Below are 20,908 nucleotides of genomic sequence, written 5' to 3' on the forward strand. Positions count from 1 at the left end.
CCAAAAGGCCCAGAATCTTCCCTGTGCAGTCCCCAGCATCCCACAGCTTAGCTGAAAAAAAGTGGATGCTGCAAGAAAGCTATAGATAAGACAGAGGGTTGGTTTTTGTCTCAACATCAGGATGGAATTTTTATACATGCAAAAAAAATAAGGGCTGGCCAGAGTCTGGGAACTTTCTGATATTGAACTCAAGAAAGCAGCCTGGGGGTCTAGAATGTAATTAATCTGAAACCAGATGCCAGTCTTTAGATAAGTACCATATCTTGTCCTTTGTGTTTTCTTTGATTTTTCTCTCTCTCTCTCTTTCCCTTTTCTTTCATTAACTTATGTGTTATTTAGTAAAAATTCTTTTGGAAAAAGGCCAGTCTCTCTCAGCTATTCCAAGGTGGTCCTGGGTTTTACAAGCAGATGACTGTATTCCAGAAGAAAGCAAGAATCAAAGCAATGGAGCCCCTAAGGGAAAGGAAACCAGAGTTGGAGTTTCCTAGCTTCTTTAGCCATGGAGCTTCTCCTTCCATTGATCCCCTGTGCTAAAAACATGAAACCCAGGACCAGTCCCAGATCTTGATTTTTGGAAGTGTGTGTTTTAGGATTGCATGGTTCTCTCATGCCCTCAAACAGGAGTTAGCTCAGCCATTTGGTTGCATCCACAAGGAGGTTCCTTCTCTAGCGACAACATTGCCTCCAGATACTGGAAAAGGGACTGGAAATCACAACGTAGACAGGGATGAGCCCCTGGAAGGGTAACCTAATTGACCTAAGTGCTCTTATTTTTCTTAAAGTGCTGGAGTGCTGTGGATTTGAATTGGCGATGATGACAGCACAGGGTGTGGGGTCAGGAAATAGAATCCTAAAAGGCAGTGGGAAGTGTTGAAGGGATACAACAGGGAGTGTTTGTAGGAATGACTCAGATAGCAGCAAAGAAAGTGGATTGGAGAGGCTGGAGAGTCGAGTCGAGGCTGTGAGATCAGTCGGCAGGTTGGTGCAAAGGGATGATAACCTAGAGTAGAGGCAGTGGGATATGAGAGATGTAGATGGGTTTGAGAGAGACTTAGGGGGTGGGAGCTACAGAATCTGGTGCCTTTGGGGAGGTTTGGAGTAAAAGGGTAACATCTGGTTATCAGCAAGTGGGTGGAGAGAGATGTGATTCAGTGAGTAGAAAGTACAGGAGGGGAGGCAAGTTGTGGGGAAGAGGGATGGTTGACAGGTTCAGTTTTAGACAAGTTGTGTGCAAGGTGCCCTCTGAGCGACTTCCCTGGCGGTTCAGTGGTTAAGACTCCACACTTCCAATGTGCTTCCAATGCAGGGGGCGTGGGTTTGATCCCTGGTCCGGGAACTAAGAACCCACATGCCGTGCGGCACAGCCAACAAAAAAGAGGTGCCGGGCTTCCCTGGTGGCGCAGCGGTTGAGAGTCCGCCTGCCGATGCAGGGGATGCGGGTTCGTGCCCTGGTCCGGGAGGATCCCACGTGCCGTGACTGGGCCCGTGAGCCATGGCCGCTGAGCCTGCGCATCTGGTGCCTGTGCTCCGCAACGGGAGAGGCCACAACAGTGAGAGGCCCGCGTACCGCAAAAAAAAAAAAAAAAAAAAGAATGAGGTGGATGAACAGACCTGGAGTTTGAGAGATCTGGGCTAGAAATACCCTCTTCTGTGTCACCATCAGCTGAGAACCAGGTCTGTCTTGTCTGAGGAATAAACCAAACCCTGCCCCCAGGGGAAGAAGCAGGTTCCCTGAGTCCTTCAGCTTGGGAGAAAACAGGTTTAGCCGGTCTAGGTCCAGGAGATCAGAGTCCAGGTCCAAATGTGCAAAAAGGCAGGGCACGGGCAAAGAGCCACGCAAGTCACTGACCAAGACAGATGGTGAAGACAAGGGGGAATGCCCAGGGCTGACCTCCCACAGGCAAAATTCTCAGCTGGAGAGAGTTCTGCTCCCAGGATGAAAAAGGCAGCTGGGGTAGGAGGGTGGGAGTGGGGGATGAAAAGAACAGGAAGAGAAGGGAAGGGACACAACCTAATAAAGCAAATCTGCCTATTTCCTAACTTAACCCTCTTGCCTCTAAGATGGTATAGTGGGTTGAATGGTGGTCCCCCAAAATATATGTCCACCTGGAATCTGCGAATGTGACCTTATTTAGAAAAAAGGTATTTGCAGGTGAAATTAATGATCTGGAGGTAAGATCATCCTGAATTAGGATTGTCCGTATATCCAACGACAAGTGTCCTTGTGTGAAACAGAAGAGAGGACACAGAGTGAAGAGGAGAAGGCGTGTGAAGGTAGAGGCAAAGACTGGTGTTCTGAGCCATAAGCCAAGGCAATGCCAAAGACTGCCAGCAACCAACAGATACTGGAGAAGAGGCGAGGAATAGATTCTCCGTCAAAGGCTCCAGAAAGAACTAAGTTTTCTGGCACCTTCATTTCTGGCTTCTGGCCTTCAGCACCATGAGGGAATAAATATCTGTTGTTTGAAGCCACCCAGGTTGTGGTAGTTTGTTGCGGCAGCCCTAGGAAACTCAAACAGACGGTAACCACCCCTTGATTTTAAGTAAACATAGATTCAGCCAGAAAACACTGAGCACTATATACAGAGACTAAGGGACATACAGAGACTAAGCTGAATAAAAGAGAGAGACATAGAGAGAAGAGGGCCCAGCACCGCTCCACTTAAGTCCTGCTCAGATCCTTTAGACAGAGCTCAATTTATCTCATCTTGGTTTGTCTCTCCTTCTGGCTGACATGGTTGGCTTAGCAGTGCTAAGAGAAAGGAACACCCAGAGGCGATGCCCCTCAGCTAAGTGCCAGTGTAAGCATCCCCCCATTTTTTTCTTCCCCAGCACACCTGTGAGCTATCACACATTCCCATGAGCAACAGCAGATTACCAATAAGGTAATGCACCTTTTAACCCCTTAACTGTGTTTGTCAGGAAGCACTCTGGCTCCTCAGATCCCCATCAATGCTTCTATGGTGGAGAGTAGGGTGGAGGCTATCAAGAATAGAAGTCTCGTCTACAAAAGTGCCCTTTTCATTCAACAAGTAGATAATGAGTACTGTTAAAGGCATTGAGGATACACCAGTGAACAAGATAGACAAAGCAAAAAAAAAAAAAAGATACACAAAGCACCTGTCTCCCTGGAGCTTATATTCTAGTGGAGAAGACAGAGAATGACCAAGTAAATCAATCCATAGATATGCTAGTATACAATGATAAATGTCCTACAGAAAGTAAATCCGGATAAAGAAACAAAAAGTTATGATGGTGGTCAGGGAAGGCCTCTTGGACATAAGAACTCAAAAGAGACCTAATGATGGGATGAAGTGAACTACTGGGACATGTGGGGAGCAACATGCCAGGACAAAGGAACAGCAAGTGCCAAGTCCCCAAATCAAGACTCAGCCTGACCTGATCGTGACCTAGGAAGGCCAGTGGAGGTAGGAGATGAGATCAGGGAAGTGAGCAGGGTCCAATCATGTAGGGCCTAGGAGGCCACGGTAAAGTGTTTGAATTTTGTTCTAAGTATAATGGAAAGGTTTTTAACACAGGAGTAACAGGGATCTGATTTATGTTTTAAAAAGATCAACTGGAATATGAAGAACACAAAGTAGAAAGGGGCTAGTCTTGACTTCCAATTCAATAAAGCATGACTGGAGGGCTTCCCTGGTGGTGCAGTGGCTGAGAGTCTGCCTGTCGATGCAGGGGACACGGGTTCGTGCCCCGGTCCGGGAAGATCCCACATGCCGCGGAGTGGCTGGGCCCGTGAGCCGTGGCCGCTGAGCCTGTGCGTCCGGAGCCTGTGCTCCGCAACGGGAGAGGCCACAACAGTGAGAGGCCCACGTACCACAAAAAAAAAAAAAAAAAAGCATGACTGGGGACTTCCATGATAGTCCAGCGGTTAAGACTCTGCGCTTCCACTGCAGGGGGCTCGGGTTGATCCCTGGTCAGGGAACTAAGCTCCCTTGGCCAAAATAACAAAAAAGCATGACTGTGTTCTCTGGAGGCATCAAACCTCCCTGGGCACTAGGAATTCAAAACTTACCAATCCAAAGTTTATATGATGGAAAACCAAAACTCCTCCTGTGTTTCATTTGGCATAATAGTGAGAGAGACCCCATCCAGCTCAAACTGTGGTGCTGAGACCTGTACGTAATGGCAACATACACTGGCTACCTTTTAAAATCCTATACCAAATCATATTGGACAACATCTTGTCATGTAGGCTGTACTTAGTTCCCCTTACACCCAATACTGTCACTGAGTTTTTCCTAGGCCATTCACCTTTCTTTCAGCTACAAGAACCAAGTTCTTTTTTTTTTTTTTTTTTTGCGGTACACGGGCCTCTCACTGTTGTGGCCTCTCCCGCCGCGGAGCACAGGCTCTGGACACGCAGGCTCATGGGCCATGGTTCACGGGCCCAGCCGCTCCACGGCACGTGGGATCTTCCCGGACTGGGGCATGAACCCGTGTCCCCTGCATCGGCAGGCGGACCCTCAACCACTGCGCCACCAGGGAAGCCTAAGAACCAAGTTCTGAACCAAGTTCAGACCAAGAACTACATCTTGGTCATGGGGAACATGGTAAGACCAGTGAATTCCATGAATTTGAGCCACTTACTGCATTTTTTCATGTTAAATAAAGTGTCTTGGTTATAAGTGATGCTGCCTATAATATCATGACCTGAAATAAAGCCTCCTGAAAAGTTCACACAAAAAAATAAACCCCAAAGACACCAAACGTCACTTGGGCTGCTGTACAGAGGATGGACTGAGGGGAATGGAAACACAGAGGCTTGTTAGGAGGCTAACATACTTTGAGAGAGAGGTGACAAAGGCTTGGAATAGAATGATAGCCGTCGTGGCTAATAAAGATATAGTTTTAAGATAGAGCCAATAGCCCTGGCTGAAGGGTTGGATGTAGCAGACGAGAGGGCAAAATCCATGAACATTAGTACTTTCAAGTGCTTGTAGATATCTGTTTCGAATAGACAGCTGGGTCTGGGCTCTGGAGCTCAGCAGAGAGGCCCAGGCTAAAAATGCAATCTGGGAGTCACCACTATGTAGAAACTCTGTGAAGCTGGGGACTGGTCAGATCACGTGGGAGAGAGTATAGATGGCAAAGAGCATAGAAGCCTGAACCCTGGGGCAAGCCAGCATTGAGGGCAGAGGTCAATTCTGCACCTTGGCTGCACCCAGGAAACTGCTATTATAATACCCAGGCCCCACCCCAGAGATCCTGATTTAATTAGCTTAGAGTTGACCATGATTTTCAGTTAAGAGAAAAAAAATCCTCAGGTGATTTTTTTAATAAATTTATTTTTTAAAACTTATTTTTTAGTTTTGGCTGCGTTGGGTCTTCATTGCTGCACACAGGCTTTCTCTAGTTGCAGCAAGCAGGGGCTACTCTTCATTGCGGTGCGTGGGCTTCTCCTGTTGCGGAGCACGGGCTCTAGGCACCGGGCTTCAGTAGTTGTGGTGCACGGGCTTAGTTGCTCTGTGGCATGTGGGATCTTCCCGGCCCAAGGCTCGAACCCGTGTTCCCTGCATTGGCAGGCAGATTCTTAACCACTGCACCACCAGGGAAGTCCCTCCTCAGGTGATTTTAATGGGCAGCCAAGATTGAGAACTATTCAAGTAGTGATCAGGAGAGGAGAGCCGCAAAGGGGGACTGAGGGAGCAATTAAGGAACTAGGAAAAAAGCCTGACGAGTAGAGTACAGGTTCCAGGAGCCATGTGACAAAGGGAGGGGCCCAACTGTGATAAACCAGAGCAACCAATCGACCACTGGATTTGGCAAGATGGTGCTCTTCAGAGACCGACTCTCCTGCCATCTTTTTTTTGGTGGTTTCTGACTGTCGAAATCCTAGGCAGCTGGAAAAAAATTGGTAGGGTTCTGGCCTTAGACATCCTACGGTGTAGATGACTCCAAAAGCACAGAGGGGGGCTCACGAACCCCCCCAGACTGAGGGATGGAGACTAGAATTTGCTCCTTTCATCAGCTCCTTTTATCTTTATCCATAGGTTTGTAGCTGCTGCCCTTTCTAAAAGAGACTGAGGGACTTCCCTGGTGGTGCAGTGGTTAAGAGTCCACCTGCCAATGCAGGGGACACGGGTTCGATCCCTGCTCCGGGAAGATCCCACATGCCGCGGAGCAGCTAAGCCCGTGTGCCACAACTACTGAGCCCGTGTGCCACAACTACTGAAGCCCATGCGCCTAGAGCCCGTGCTCCGCAACAAGAGAAGCCATCGCAATGAGAAGCCTGTGCATTGCAACGAAGAGTAGCCCCCCTCGCCGCAACTACAGAAATCCCACACACAGCAACAAAGACCTAACACAGCCAAACATAAATAAAATAAATAAATTAATTAATTAAAAAAGTAAAATAAAAGAGACTGAGGGAAGTTATCTGCATCTTAATTTCAAAAAGGATAGAAAATGTTGGAGGGCTCAAAGCAAAACTTTACACTCCCGGATAAATAAATCGTTATTTATGTTTCCTTTCATCTCTGTGAAGTTTTGGAGGAAAAAACATGAGTAATACAGAGTTGCCCCAAGGAGCTTCTTTTACAAAGCCAGGACAGGACCATAGTATTAGTGGCAACTGATGCGATGTTTCCCGTTCAATTGCCCAGATCAGAGCGCTGAGGACCTGGCTCCAAAGAAAGGGCACCTAGAGGCAGTATAAGCTTTTTGAGGTTTTGGCAAAGGATGCCCAGGACCCATCCAGCCAAATCCTATCATTGGTTGTTTTCTGTAAGAGGAGACCAAGTGTCCATCCTCTGGAAGTCCTGACTCCCCTCCATCCCCGACAGGCTTCTGGTTTAGTGGGTGAAATTTAGACTGTGTTCATGGAATAGAGGGTGGAGCCCACATTAGGAGCCAGAATTCTGGAAGCCAAGGGAAGAGAGAAGGCTCCAGCATTTCACAGAGTCTCCTTCCTGTGCCCTTGAACCTGGCTGCTTCCTCACGTCAGGTGTCCCCGGTCTCTGCTCCACACTCACACAGAACCTATGTTGGACCCAGGTCAGAGCAACTTCAAAGGCAGAGTCTGAAGACTCTGTGGCCTTGGTGTTCCCACCTCTTCCACTCTCCCCACCAACACACACCCCCTCGCACCTCCACAAGGCCCCTCACATCTGGGCTGGAGTGGGGGCTGCTTGCCTGTCACAATCACTGCCTCCAGGAGAAGATTTGAGGTGAAGCTTTCAAAGCTCCACTGACTTCTGCATGGTAGCCCAGCTTCTCTCAAAGCAGCTGCAGCAGAGGCCAGTCCCTGAGACTTGAGGGATGGAGCGACTCCCAGCCAGTGGCATGTTGCTGGGATCTGATGCATTTTTTATGATGCTGGTGTCAGCGTGGCTCCCAGGCACCAGGGGAAATGGAAAAGGCACTTGGGCCTGTGCTGATTAAACTAAATATTTAAACAGGAATCAGGAATTGAGGCAAAATCCATTTTTCTTCAGTAAAGCAGAGAGCACCACAAATGACTTCAAGGGTGAGGACTTGATAAACACCATGCAGATCATAGGGGAAGGTTGGGCGCCCCTGGTTTATGGCTTTCCTCTGCTGTCAGATCCCAGTTCCCTCTCCAGGGCAGATCTAAAGGGTTTGCAGGGGACTTCGGAGTCGAGAGGGAAAGGGGAGTTGCAGGACCAGAGGAATTGTTCCAGAGCCAATGTGGGAATGAAATTAGGAGACACCAGAACAAACTCTGGCTGGATTCATGCCTCTGGACCCTTTTGCGCCATTCCTGTCTTGCGATATCTGTTCTTCCCGGTCTGGTCTGGAGAGATCTGTGCTACAGCATCTGCCCACAGGATCGCGCTTACCTTTTGATTAGCTGGAAGGAGGATGATGGGAAGTTGGGCAAACATGGACCAACCCTCTTGTCTTGAATCTTCTTATTCCACCTGAGACAGGTCCCAATTAGGAAGCCGTCCTCCACCCGCTGCACACAAACACAGAGGAAACCCTACACAGAGAAGACACAGGGGAACAGGGCCCTCTATTTACAATATCCAGAAATCTCCAGATATGAGGAAAGAAAGATCTCAAAAGGTGATTTCCTGGTGGAAAGAAACAGTTGTCATTTGGCCTGGCTTCTCCCGCTGTGCTTTTTCCTCCCGGTGGTTTCCCTCACTTCTATTTCTACAGCAGTCACCATTCCTGGTTCCCAGGGACGTGCTTTTTCTCAGTCCCTGCATGAACAAACACCCTTACCCTCCTTTCCTCTAAAGATAGCCGAGACGGCTGACATTTTCAAAATTAACTTTTATAAGAACTTAGGCAAGAAAAGGAAGTAATTGCAGGAAGTACAAATGCAGAAGTTCAATTCAGTTCAAAATTTATTGAGAATGTGTGTTTAGTCGATGTGCTATACTCTGGGTTACCTTGGTAGATGAAAATAGATTTCTGATCCTCAAGCAGTTCACTGTCTGATGGAAGAGGCAGGCAATTCGTGTATGATGAGTTACAATCTAATAAAGTAAAAGAAATAATTGCTCAGAATTGGTAGCAATTAATATGGCCTGCTGCAGGGGCAGGGCTGGTCAGAGAAGTCTTTGAGAGAAGGTGTTACTTGATCTGGACCATCAATTAAAATAAAAACTTTGCATGGTAAAGAGTCAAAAAGGACATTCCAGACAGAGGGAAGAGCATATAGGAAGTACATGCATGACATATGAGAACCAACTAGAAACTTGGTTCAAAGCCAGATTGTAAAGACCTTAAATGCCAGGCTAAGGAGTTTGACCGAATGCTGTAGGGCCTAGAGGCCATGGGGAGCTAACACTGTTATATTTGTATTAAGTAAGAAGGATAGCAGTGGCTAAAATTTAATAAATTGGCATTTTATTTTTATTTATTTATTTTTTGGCCACATTTTGGGGCTTGTGGGATCTTAGCTCCCCGACCAGGGGTTGAACCCATGCCCCCTGCAGTGGACATACAGAGTCCTAACCACTGGATGGCCAGGGAATTCCCAGTAAATTGGCATTTTAGTTTTTGTAACTAACATGTGAATTAGGTTAGTATAAATACATAAAATTTCTGGGCCTGCAGAGCTGACAATAGAGCACAGGCAGCCATGCTCCCTGTAAGACTTATCTTTAAATTCAACAGAGAAGTATTTGAAAAGACAAGGGGTAAATTAGAGCTCATCGTGTGAGTTCCATTTTCTTTTATCTTGGTATTATGGACTGAATATTTTTGTCCCCGCAAAATTCATATGTTGAAATCCTAACCCACAATGTAAAGGTATTAGGAGGTGGGGCTCTTTGGGAGATAATTAGGTCACAGAGTGGAGCCTTCATGAATGGGATTATGAAAGAGAGAGACCCCAGAGAGCTCTCTAGCCCTCTTCCTGCCATGTGAGTCTACAAGTCTGCAACCCAGAAGAGGGCCCTCACCAGAACCGGTTCCTACTGGCACCATGATCTCAGACTTCCAGTCTCCAGAACTGTGAGGAATAAATTTCAGTTGTTTATAAGATTCCAGTCTATGGTATTCAGTTATAGCAGCACAAACTATCTAAGAAAAATTGGAAAGGTGAAAATGACCCATATATGAGGAGAAATGGTATTATTGCCTGAAAACCCTTCCTATGTGTTGGCTCCCACTTCAAAAAATCCCAGCTGTCTGAGGTCTCAGGAGTCCTGGAGGATGAGGTCACCTATGCCCTGGAGAATTTTTGCGAGGGAGAAGCAAATGAAGGTTTTGGGGCTCCTATGAGAAGTGATTATTTAGGTTTAAGAACTGGAGAGAGGTGGTTATTCAGGCCTGGTGAGACTTCCGACGATAGGAACTTGGAGATGTTTAGGAACCAGGAATCATTCAAATTTGAGAAGTATGTGGACAGAGTTTGCCCAGGCCTTTGGAAAATTAACTGAAGAGATAACAGATGGCAAATTATAACAATTTTAAAAAATGTAAATATTAAGTAACTTGAGAAGAAATGCTGGCTGAGGAGTGACAGACATTTACACTAGTCCCAAGGATATGGCCCTGTGTTCCCTCTGCCATCTCTCTCTGGGCACTAAAGATGGATGAGTTTGTACCTTCAGGTAGAGGGGCCCTGATCCCCTTTCCTGAATCAAGTATAGAAACACACATTTTAAAATTTATTTGTTCACAGAGACAAGGTTGGACATTTCCAAGATAATTTCAATGTCTAAGAAATTTAGGAAAATACCCACTCCCCCCACCAAAAAAAAAAGGTAAGAAATATATAATATTAAGTGAAAAAAAGCAAGCTGGGTTAAAATACATATGGTACAATTGCATTTAGGAAAAAACAAAAATTATATGTTTGTTGTGTAAATACATAGGCAAATGTATAGAAGATTGGCTAGAAAGATCTGCAACCAACAGTAGTTACCTCTGGGGACAGGGTGTGGGAGGCGTGTGAAAATAACTCGATTTTCTTCTGGGTACTTCCATACTGTTCAAAGATTTTTACGATGAGAATGCATTACATTTTCATCAAATACATTTTAAATTTTATTTATTTATTTATGTATTTATTGGCTGCGGGGCATGCGGGATTGAACCCGTGCTCCCTGCATTGCAAGCACAGGTTCTTAACCACTGGACGGCCAGGGAAGTCCTGAAATACATTTTTTTTATTTAACAAAAAAATTTTAAAAACTAAAGACATAGACAGAAAATTATACAGTAGAACTTCCTGAAGCCAAGTTGATTAGTCAGTTCTCTTGGGTGTCCAGCCTGCACCCCTATTCCTTGCACCAAATCGATTTTCCTTTTTTTTTCTTAAATTAACTTAGTTTACGTAAACCAAAAACAAACAAACAAAAAGAAACTACTATAACTAAGACGATGCCAGATCATGAGTGCCTGTGTACACCAGGCTAAGGTGAAACTTTATTATTATGTAGAGACCACAGGGAACTACCGAAGGGTTTTAAGCAAGGATGTGACAAGCATTTTAAAAATACCTCTCAGAAGCATTAAAGAGGACCAATCTGAGAAGAGCCAGACTGAAGCAAGGAGGCCCGTTACAAAAAGCTTTTTCAGTAGTCCAAGTGAGAGGTGGTTTTAAGACAGGCTTCTTCATAGTCTGCTCTAAACTTGCTGATTGACTTAGATTCACTTGCATTCTGAATTATTCATTGATTTACCCATGAGAGAGAAGGAAAGAATAACTGAATCCCTACAACAGCTATAAGAACTTGCACTATTCTATCAAGGTCTGGGTGTGCATAAAAGTAACCTTCTCTGGTTCTCCAGTCTCTCTACGATCAAGTCCAGACTCCTTAGCACAATATTCAAGGCTAGCCCTTTACAATCTGGTCCCAACTCCCCTTTCTCAGTCTTGTGTCCCATCCGTCTTCCCGTACTCCACCACCTTGGAGCCACCCTCAGCCGCTTGAGCAGGGCAGAGGCTTGCCTTGGCTTCAACTTCTGCACCTGTGTTTCCATGACCTGGCCTTCCTTCCTTCTGCTCTGCTGGGCGAACCTCTTAGCTTAAATATAAGCTTCTCCCTAGAGCACTAACACCCCCATAGCACCCCTCTATTATAACTCCCCCATGGTTATTTGGGCCTGTCCCCCCACACTGTACCAATGGGCTCCAATGGCTGATCATCAGAAGCACAAGGCAGTTTGTTTCCTTGTTGTTGTGTTGTTGTTGTTTTTAAATTTATTTTATTGAAGTATAATTGATTTACAATGTTGCGTTAATTTCTGCTGTAGAGCAAAGTCACTTATACATATATATATATTCTTTTTCATATTCTTTTCCATTATGGTTTATCACAGGATATTTAACATAGTTCCCTGTGCTATACAGTAGGACCTTGTTGTTTATTTATTCCGTATATAATAGCTTGCATCTGCTAATCCCAAATTCCTAAACCATCCCTCCCCGACCTTCCTCCCGCTTGGCAACCACAAGTCTGTTCTCTATGTCTGTGAGTTTGTTTCCGTTTTGTAGATAAGTTCATTTGTGTCATATTTTAGATTCCACATATAAGTAATCTCATATCAATTTCTCTTTATGACTTACTTCACTTAGTATGATATTCTCTAGGTCCATCCATGTTGCTATAAATGGCATTATTTCATTCTTTTTTATGGCTGAGTAGTATTCTATTGTCCATTCAACTGTTGATGAACATTCAGGTTGTTTCCATGTCTTGGCTATTGTGAATAGTGCTGCTATGAACATGCATGTATCTTTTTGAAGTAGCGTTTTGTCTGGATACATGTCCCAGGAGTAGGATTGCTGGATCATACGGCAACTCACTTTTTAGTTTTTTGAGGAACCTTCATACTGTTTTCCACAGTGGCCGCACCAATTTACATTCTCACCAACAATGTAGGAGGATTCCCTTTTCTTGACACCCTCTCCAGCATTTGTTATCTGTAATTTTTTTTTTTTTTTAGCTGTGCCAAGTGGCACGTGGGATCTTAGTTCCCTGACCAGGGATCAAACCCATGCTCCCTGCATTGGGAGCATGGAGTCTTAACCACTGGACCACCAGGGAATTTCCTGTAGATTTTTTTTTTTTAATTAATTTTGGTTGTGTTGGGTCTTCGTTACTGTGCTCGGGCTTTCTCTAGTTGTGGCGAGCGGGGGCTACCCTTTTGTTGTGGGTGCGCGGGCTTCTCGTTGAGGCAGCTTCTCTTGTTGCGGAGCACAGGCTCTAGGCACCCGGCTTCAGTAATTGTGGCTCCAGGGCTTTAGAGCGCAGGCTCAGTAGTTGCGGTGCACGGGCTTAGTTGCTCTGCGGCATGTGGGATCTTCCCGGACCAGGGCTCGAACCCGTGTCTCCTGCATTGGCAGGCGGATTCTTAACCACTGTGCCACCAGGGAAGTCCCCCTGTAGATTTTTTTTAATGATGACCATTCTGACCTGTGTGAGGGTGGTGTTGTGTTGTTGTTTTTCCGTAGACTTGCAGAGCCCACCCTAGAACTAAAAATTCTGATTCTCTGGGGGAGGAGCCAGAGAATCTGTATTTTTTTTTAATTAATTAATTTATTTGGTTGCACCAGATCTTAGTTGCGGCAGGCATAATGGGATCTAGTTCCCCAGCCAGGGATCGAACCCAGGCCCCCTGCATTGGGAGCATGAAGTCTTAACCACTGTGCCACCAGGGAAGTCCCAAGAATCTGTATTTTTAAAAAAAGTCCTCCATTGACTGTAGTCATCACTGAGAAGTGTTGGGGGGGGGGTTGGGGGCATCTCTACAGCTCATAAAACTGTTGACTGAAAAAAATGCACAACCCAAAAGTTGAAAATTATGTTTTATTTGGCAAACAAAACTGAGGCCTGAAGCCCGGGACGCAGCCTCTCAGTTGACAGAACACAACACTGTGAAGCCTCCCAGACCAACCCCACTGGCTCCCATAGCACTTTGCTCCCACTTTTGTACAACTCTTGCTGTGGGATCCACGTGACACGTGCCCCATTCTGCCGTATTGTATATTTCTTTGTCTACCATGTCCCACCCTGATTACATTCTGCCTCCCGTCTTTCCACACAGTCTATCTCCCATCCAAACGTGAGCCTTTGACAGCAGGGAACCCATCAGGTACCACAGATTCCATGCACAAGGATGCTTGGGGAAGACTTGCAATACGCATAAGGAATGAAAGCAGGAAAAACTTCGAAGTACAGTGCAGCCCATGTAAGAAACTACAAATAATTGTTTTCAAGTCTTTCTGGTTTGACTAGGAAAAAAACATGATCAACAGTCTAGTTGCCAAGCTGGACTGTAGGCGTCAGCCACCCCTAGAGTTGATTATATACATTTTACTTAAAACAACAACAACAACAACAAAAAACCCCACAGAGGTCCAGGAAAGTGCAGGCTCTTGCTCCGAGTCACAAAGCTGAGTAGGACAGAGGAACACATTCTAAGTCAGGGCCCAGGACTGCCACAGACTTCTGACCCAAAGTGGGACCAGGCCACACCCTCCACTAACCTCCCTGTGGCCTTTGAGTGAAGCCACTTCGTTAGCATATAACAATGGAGACCACCAAGGTGCCCTCCCATTTCATTTACATTTAAGTGCCCAAAGCAGTCACCAGGTGCCTCTATTATCATTGCTATTAGCTGAAGTTAAAGGGTTTTTATTAAGACTCTAAGACCCTCCTTCTCTCCCTCCCTTCCCCCCACCAGGTTAGCTACAGAATGAATTTCCAAAACAGTCAATCACTAGTACTATTATCATGGTGATCAGCATTATACTGAGCCCTTCTTTTATATCTTGGAATCTTTCTGAGAAGGCAAGTTCAAGATGCCCTGCTTAAAAGAATTTCAAAACCAGAATTTTCAGCTGGAAGTACTTCCAAAGGTGTAGAGGTCTCAGGCAGAAGGCCTGGTCTGGGATCTCAAGCCCACCCACCACTGGCTTGGGGGAGCTGGAACCTCTGGGCCTCCATTTTTATATCTGAAAGCCCTGTGCCCTTGTATTCAACACTTCTGAGGATCGTATGATGCAGTCTCTGGAAAACGGTTTATCAACTTTAAACCCCCTCGAAAATCTGCCAAGCACCAGCCCCAAAACTAGAAGCCTGACATATTTTATCGAATGAGTGAGGAATTATACTATATTCTTATCTTACATATAGGAAGCTAGATTCCTCCTTGACACTCCTCCCCATGCACTAGTTCCCCCCTCCCATTTTTTATTTTTTTCTTTTTTTTTTGCGGTACGCAGGCCTCTCACTGCTGTGGCCTCTCCCGTTGCGGAGCACAGGCTCTGGACGCGCAGGCTCAGCGGCTATGGCTCACGGGCCCAGCTGCTCCGCGGCATGTGGGATCTTCCCGGACCGGGTCACGAACCCGTGTCCCCTGCATCGGCAGGCAGACTCTCAACCTCTGCGCCACCAGGGAAGCCCTAAAAATCTTGATGGTCTCAGGACCAAGCTGTTTTCTGTTGCTGCCATCACTGGGACCTGGAGTGCTAGAGGCCTCTAATCTCTGAGACTTAAAGCATTCTGCTGATCAAAGAACGGGTGGTTCAACGTCAGATATCAGCTGGTCATCAAATACAGGCTGTTGCCAGATAGTTAGGCAAGAAATGGAGGGAGTGGTCCTTGGTATTCGGTGCTACTCTCTTCACACTTGGGGATCTGTAACAGGAAGTTCTCAGGAAGATTCTAACAATGTAAGCCCAAGACCTGCATTCTCTAAGAAGCCACTCACGTTCCCGGCCACCACACAGAGCTGGGCCATGTTTATCATTTGGGACTCTGTTCCCCTGACCATAGATGACTGACGTAGGGAGAAGAACACTGATTCAAGTGGGCCAGTTACTCAGGAACCTCTGGATGGGACAGGTACTTGGGAGTCGGTGTACTTGATCGAGGAGTACATACACATTTTGGAATAATGGGGTGGGGGGCAACTGTTTCCCCCATGAGCACAGAGAAAGTTCATCTGCAGGGAAAGCAGAATAAGGCAGGGGTCATCAGTGTAGAAAGGAAGAAGGGAAGAAAAGAAGAAAGAAAGAAAGAGAGAGAGAGAAAGAGAGAGAGAGAGACAGAGAGAAAGAAAGAAAAAGAAAGAAAAAAGGGAGCACACACTGAAAAACTGAAAAAAATGGCTGCCTTCGCACCTCACAGTTCCCCCATTTCCAGATTTCAATCCCTCCTAAGCCCAGTTTTTATAACTTATGAGTTCTGTCTTCCTTTTTGCCTAAGTTGATCTGAACAGGGTTCTGTTATTTACAAGCAAGGAGCCGTCATTAATTGACAGGTCCTGGGTAAGGGCCTCAGTGGGAGAAGTGACTAGAATAGATATTACTGAGAAGACTTCGGAAATACCTAAATCCTATCAAGAGGCTGAAGTATATCCTTAGGATTGAAATGGATTTAGTGAAAACTGTAACCTAATCAACTGTTACTGTGACCAAAGAAGGGATTCCGAAGGACACAGGAGTCTTGTGCAAAATGAGTGCTTTGCAGTGTTTATTAAATGACTAAAACTAAAAGGCAAACATCAAATTGGGGAAAAAAACTCACAACAAAGGGAAAAGACTTTTTGTACCTATATCATTTTTACCTCTCATTTTAGCAAAGATTTCTACAAAGTTAACACCTAATATTGTCTGTAATATTGTTTTGTCCATCCACAGTTGGACCCCTTTTCCTCCTTCACCAGACTCAACCCTTGATGACTGAATATGGCACGTGATGTACACCAGAGCCCTCCCCTGGTGTTTTTTGTTTTTTTTTTAAATTCCAGCCAGAGAAAGGGAGGAGAGTGGTAGATGTGAGGCTCTGAGGCTGATACGACAGACAAATTTCCAGTTGAGCAGAAGAAGCCATTCCTCAGCAGGAAGCAAAGATGCAGACAATGCAGAGAGAAAGTGGCATTTGAGTATCTGATTCCAGTTGTCTCTGAGGCCAGCTGCCCCTGCCCTTCTCACAGTTTGGTTACATGAGCCAATAAAGCCTCTGGTTGGGACACCTGTGCTCTGGTCAAGCCTGAGCCATGAGGGACCACTATAAATTCCTAATCATCTAATTGCCTCTGAGGCAGAAGTGCTGTAGAGATGGTCTACAACCTGCCCCTGTGCACAGACATGATTCACTCTATGCCCTCTCTATTGTATGAGGCCCAGGGGGAGATCTTTGGAGGGTCAATGCTCCTATGGTTTATCCTTTGTCTACATGCTCATGCTGAAAGCTGCAGGACCACTCTGTGGGTCCTTTCAGAGGGACGCAGATCATCAACATGGACCCAAAAGGTACGAATGTATTGCTCATGCCAACATTTATTTTCTCTTCCTTCTTAGTTGCAGAACTCTGATTTTATTCAAGGCAGCAATTCACCTATCTAAAGGTATTGCCAGGAGGAGGGATAAATCGGGAGATTGGGACTGACATATTCACACCACTATATATAAACTAGATAACTAATAAGGACCTACTGTATAGCACAGGGAACTCTACTCAATACTCTGTAATGGCCTACGTGGGAAAAGAATCTAAAAAAAGAGTCAATATATGTATATGTATAACTGATTCACTTTGCTGTACACCTGAAACTAATGAAACATTGTAAATCAACTATATTCCAATAAAAAAAAAAAGGTATTTCCCATCCTCTCTTGAAGCTAGGTGTACCACGTGACCAAGTTCTGGCCAAAGACATGCAAGTAGAAGTGTTGTACGGTACTTCTGGGGAGTCTCCTTAAAAGGGAGGAAAATGTCTTATTCCTTCCTTTTTTACCTTTCTCCTGCTTCAAATGTGGATTTCTAATACTATCTTGAACCATGAGACAACAAACCAATGATAGCTCCACTACCATCCAGGACCTGGTTTCCTTCTACCTTGCTGTTCACCTTCATTAGCTCATTGTCTCAAGGTCCAAGATGGCTGTAAGAAGTCCATGCAACACCTCCAGTTGCACATAAGAGACAAAGTCAAAAAAAAAAAATAGTGCATAAACAAGATTAAGGTTTGTCTCAAATTTTTTCCTTAAGAGATAAAGTTCTGGGAATTCCCTGACGGTCCAGTGGTTGGGACTCTGCACTTTCACTGCCAAGGGCCTGGGCTCAACCCCTGGTTGGGGAACTAAGATCCCATTAGCCTCGCCACACAGCGGAAAAAAAAAAAAGAGAGAGAGATATAATGTTCTGTCTTGTTTATGCTGCTGTTATTTTGAGCTTTGTGTGTTATATGCAACTGAACCTAATCCTCCATCAAGTAACCTAGGGTGGGCACTGGAATGTACTGGAGTCAGTGATGGGTCCAGTTCTAGGCTGATGTGAGTAAAGAAGTACTGCCCCATGGGAATCTGCTCCCCACGTTCAGAATCCTCCCAAATTTCCTAGAATCTTCCATCAAGCAAACTGAATAGGTAGACTCCATCTGAGCTCCTGACAGAAAGAAGACAGAGAGATGTTGCTCTTTCTTTAAAATATTTATATTTATTTATTTATGGCTGCGTGGGGTCTTAGTTGTGGCACATGGGATCTTTCGTTGCAGCGCGTGGGCTTAGTTGCCCCGCAGAATGTGGGATCTCAGTTCCCTGACCAGGGACTGAACCCGCGTCTCCTGCATTAGGAAGGCAGACTCTTTTTTTTTTTTTTTTTAATTAATTAATTTTTGGCTGCGTTGGGTCTTTGTTGCTGCTCATGGGCTTTCTCTAGTTGTGGCGAGCGGGGGCTACTCTTCGTGGCGGTGTGTGGGCTTCTCATTGCGGTGGCTTCTCTTGTTGCGGAGCACAGGCTCTAGGCGCGTGGGCTTCAGTAGTTGTGGTTCGTGGGCTCAGTAGTTGTGGCATGCGGGCTCAGTAGTTGTGGCTCGTGGGCTCTAGAGCGCAGGCTCAGTAGTTGTGGCACATGGGCTTAGTTGCTCTGCAGCATGTGGGACTTTCCCGGCGCAGGGGGGACGCCTGTCCCCTGAGTTGGCAGGTGGATCCTTAACCACTGTGCCACCAGGGAAGCCCCTGGAAGGTGGATTCTTAATCACTGGATCACCAGGGAAGTCTCCAGGTGTTTCTCTTAAAATTTGTCTCCTTATTGAGGGCAAGACTTCAGATTTCCTATAACAAGGTCCCTGCTTCTTTGTTTCCCCACCTCAGGAGATCTCTCTAGGGCCCAGAGTCTAGACTACCACTACCCAATAATGTGAGCCACATATGCATTTAAAAATTTTCTAGTAGCCACATTAATAGAAGTAAAAAGAGATAGGTAAAATTAATTTTAATACTATACTTATCCTGTATATACAAAATATTACCATTTTCAACATAAGCAATGTAATCAATACAAACAGAATTATTACAATTGTATTGGATCAAATTTAATCACTATAAAAATTATTAATGAGATATTTTACATTCCCTTTTTTGTTCCAAGTCTTTGAAATCCAGTGTATCTTTTACACTTACAGCGCATCTCAATTTGGGCTAGCCACATTTTAAGTGCTCGGCAGTCCCATGTCACTACCATATTGAACGGAGCAAGTCTAGACTCTGCCTCTTCTCTCCTTCCAAGCCAGCCAGTTCCATCTTTTTGTCTCTGGTTGTAATCTCATTGTGAGGTTATTGTCTGTCTGCCTGACTCCTTTGGATTGATGTATTGTTTGGAGTGCCCTTAAACCTTTTAGATCTTCTTTGCCCCCTAGTCCATATAGTCATGGACCAGTCCATCTCCATTCTTCTCCTAGCCTGGACAAGCCCAGTTGTTTGAAAGGGAAGTTCAGAGGGGTGAAGTTCCTTAGGTGCTTCTCAAATACTCAGCTGATCCTTCACATGGGCAGTCTCACACTACTGCTACCTAAATGCCAAGGGTTAAGATCTTGAAAAGGAAACAGAAAGAGTGGGAGGTAAAAATCACCCGATGAGTGAGCTTATTCTTCATGTCAATCACTTGGAAAACTGACAAGTCCTCAGATTGGAAATAAAAACTGGGATACAGGCAAGGTGAAGGCAAAAGGGCTTTCTCTCTTTTGCATATCAGTTGCCCATGGGCAGGTGGTTGTCATATGGCCCTTGGTCCCTAAAGACAGGCGAGGCCCTGGAACATAAAGGCTCAAGACCAGGGGCTGGTGAAGTTGTAATTTCTGTGGGTAGAGCAGTAATCTTCAGGGAATTCCTGGGATGTCCAGTGGTTAGGGCTCTGTGCTTTCGCTGCCAGGGCCTGGGGTTTAATCCCTGGTCAGGGAACAAAGATCCCACAAGCCATGTGGTGCGGCCAAATAAAGAAAAATACAAACAACAAAACACAAGAGCAGTAATTTTCAAACAGTGCCCTGTGAAGTTCCCATTTGCAGAGATCTCTGGGGGCTGCCTGGAAAAGGACACAGCGGGAGAAAAGGGGATGCCTAGTGGGTAGAACTCTGTGCTCTCCAAGCTCCGCCTCAGCCTGACCGGGGCCTCTATTATCTATTTAAACCTTAAAGTTTTACATACTCTTCATTTTTTAAATGGCTTCACTACTTAAAAAAGCAAAACAAAACAATCGAAAACGGCTGAGAGGGCTTCCCTGGTGGCACAGTGGTTAAGAATCCGCCTGCCAATGCAGGGGACACGGGTTTGAGCCCCGGTCCAGGAAGATTTCACATGCCACGGAGCAACTGTGCCCGTGCACCACAGCTACCGAGCCTGCACTCTAGAGCCCGTGAGCCACAACTACTGAGCCTGCGTGCCCCAAGTACTGAAGGCTGCGCGCCTAAAGTCTGTGCTCTGCCAAGAGAAGCCACCACAATGAGAAGCCTACACGCTGCAACAAAGAGTAGCCCCCATTCACCACAACCAGAGAAAGCCCGCACACAGCAATGAAGACCAAATGCAGCCAAAAATAAAATAAATAATAATTTTTTAAAAAAAGAAAATGGCTAAGATAGATGAAGAAACGGATGCTCAGAGAGGGTAGGTGATTTTCCTGATATCACACAGCTAATCATAGGGAAAGCCAGGATTCAAATGACCAGGTCTATCTCCTCATACTAAGCTCTTTTCACAAGAGAAATAGGTAATTTCTTTGGCTGGCTGTAAAGATATGTGCTGTCTAGAGAGTCATGGGACCATGGAGAAAGCCCATGCTATCTCATGGAAGGATGGCTCTTTAACATGTAGTGATAGTAACTGGGTATTACAAACTCCTACTGAGAATGTGGCCCTAACAAGAAGAGGAGAGGAAGTCTTGGGACTCCACAAGAGAATACTGACATTTTGTTTATCAAGAAACAGCACTTTGGGACTTCCCTGGTGGTCCAGTGGATAAAACTCCATGCTCCCAGTGTAGGGGGCCAAGGTTCAGTCCCTGGTTGGGGTTCTAGATCCCACATGCATGCCACAACTAAGAGTCCCCAGGCTGCAAGGAAGATCCCTCGTGCTGCAACTAAGAGCTGTGCAGCCAAAATAAATAAATAAACAAACAAATAAATAAATATTTTAAAAATTTGCCTTAAAAGAAAAAAGGCACTTTTTTTTTTT

The 20,908-nt window shown here is 45.4% G+C and overlaps 1 protein-coding gene across 1 annotated transcript in view; it reads right to left on the reverse strand.

The window, feature by feature from the left end:
- MTA3 (metastasis associated 1 family member 3) overlaps positions 1-7,839 on the reverse strand; it is a 178,928-nt gene extending 171,089 nt beyond the window's left edge. The window contains exon 1 of the mRNA XM_060309940.2: positions 7,821-7,839. The gene's annotated coding sequence lies outside the window, so the exon portion shown is untranslated. The remainder of the gene's footprint in view (positions 1-7,820) is intronic.
- Positions 7,840-20,908: the final 13,069 nt, after the last annotated feature.

This window comes from Globicephala melas, chromosome 12 (assembly GCF_963455315.2).
Source record: "Globicephala melas chromosome 12, mGloMel1.2, whole genome shotgun sequence".
In the NCBI taxonomy this organism is placed as follows: domain Eukaryota; kingdom Metazoa; phylum Chordata; class Mammalia; order Artiodactyla; family Delphinidae; genus Globicephala; species Globicephala melas.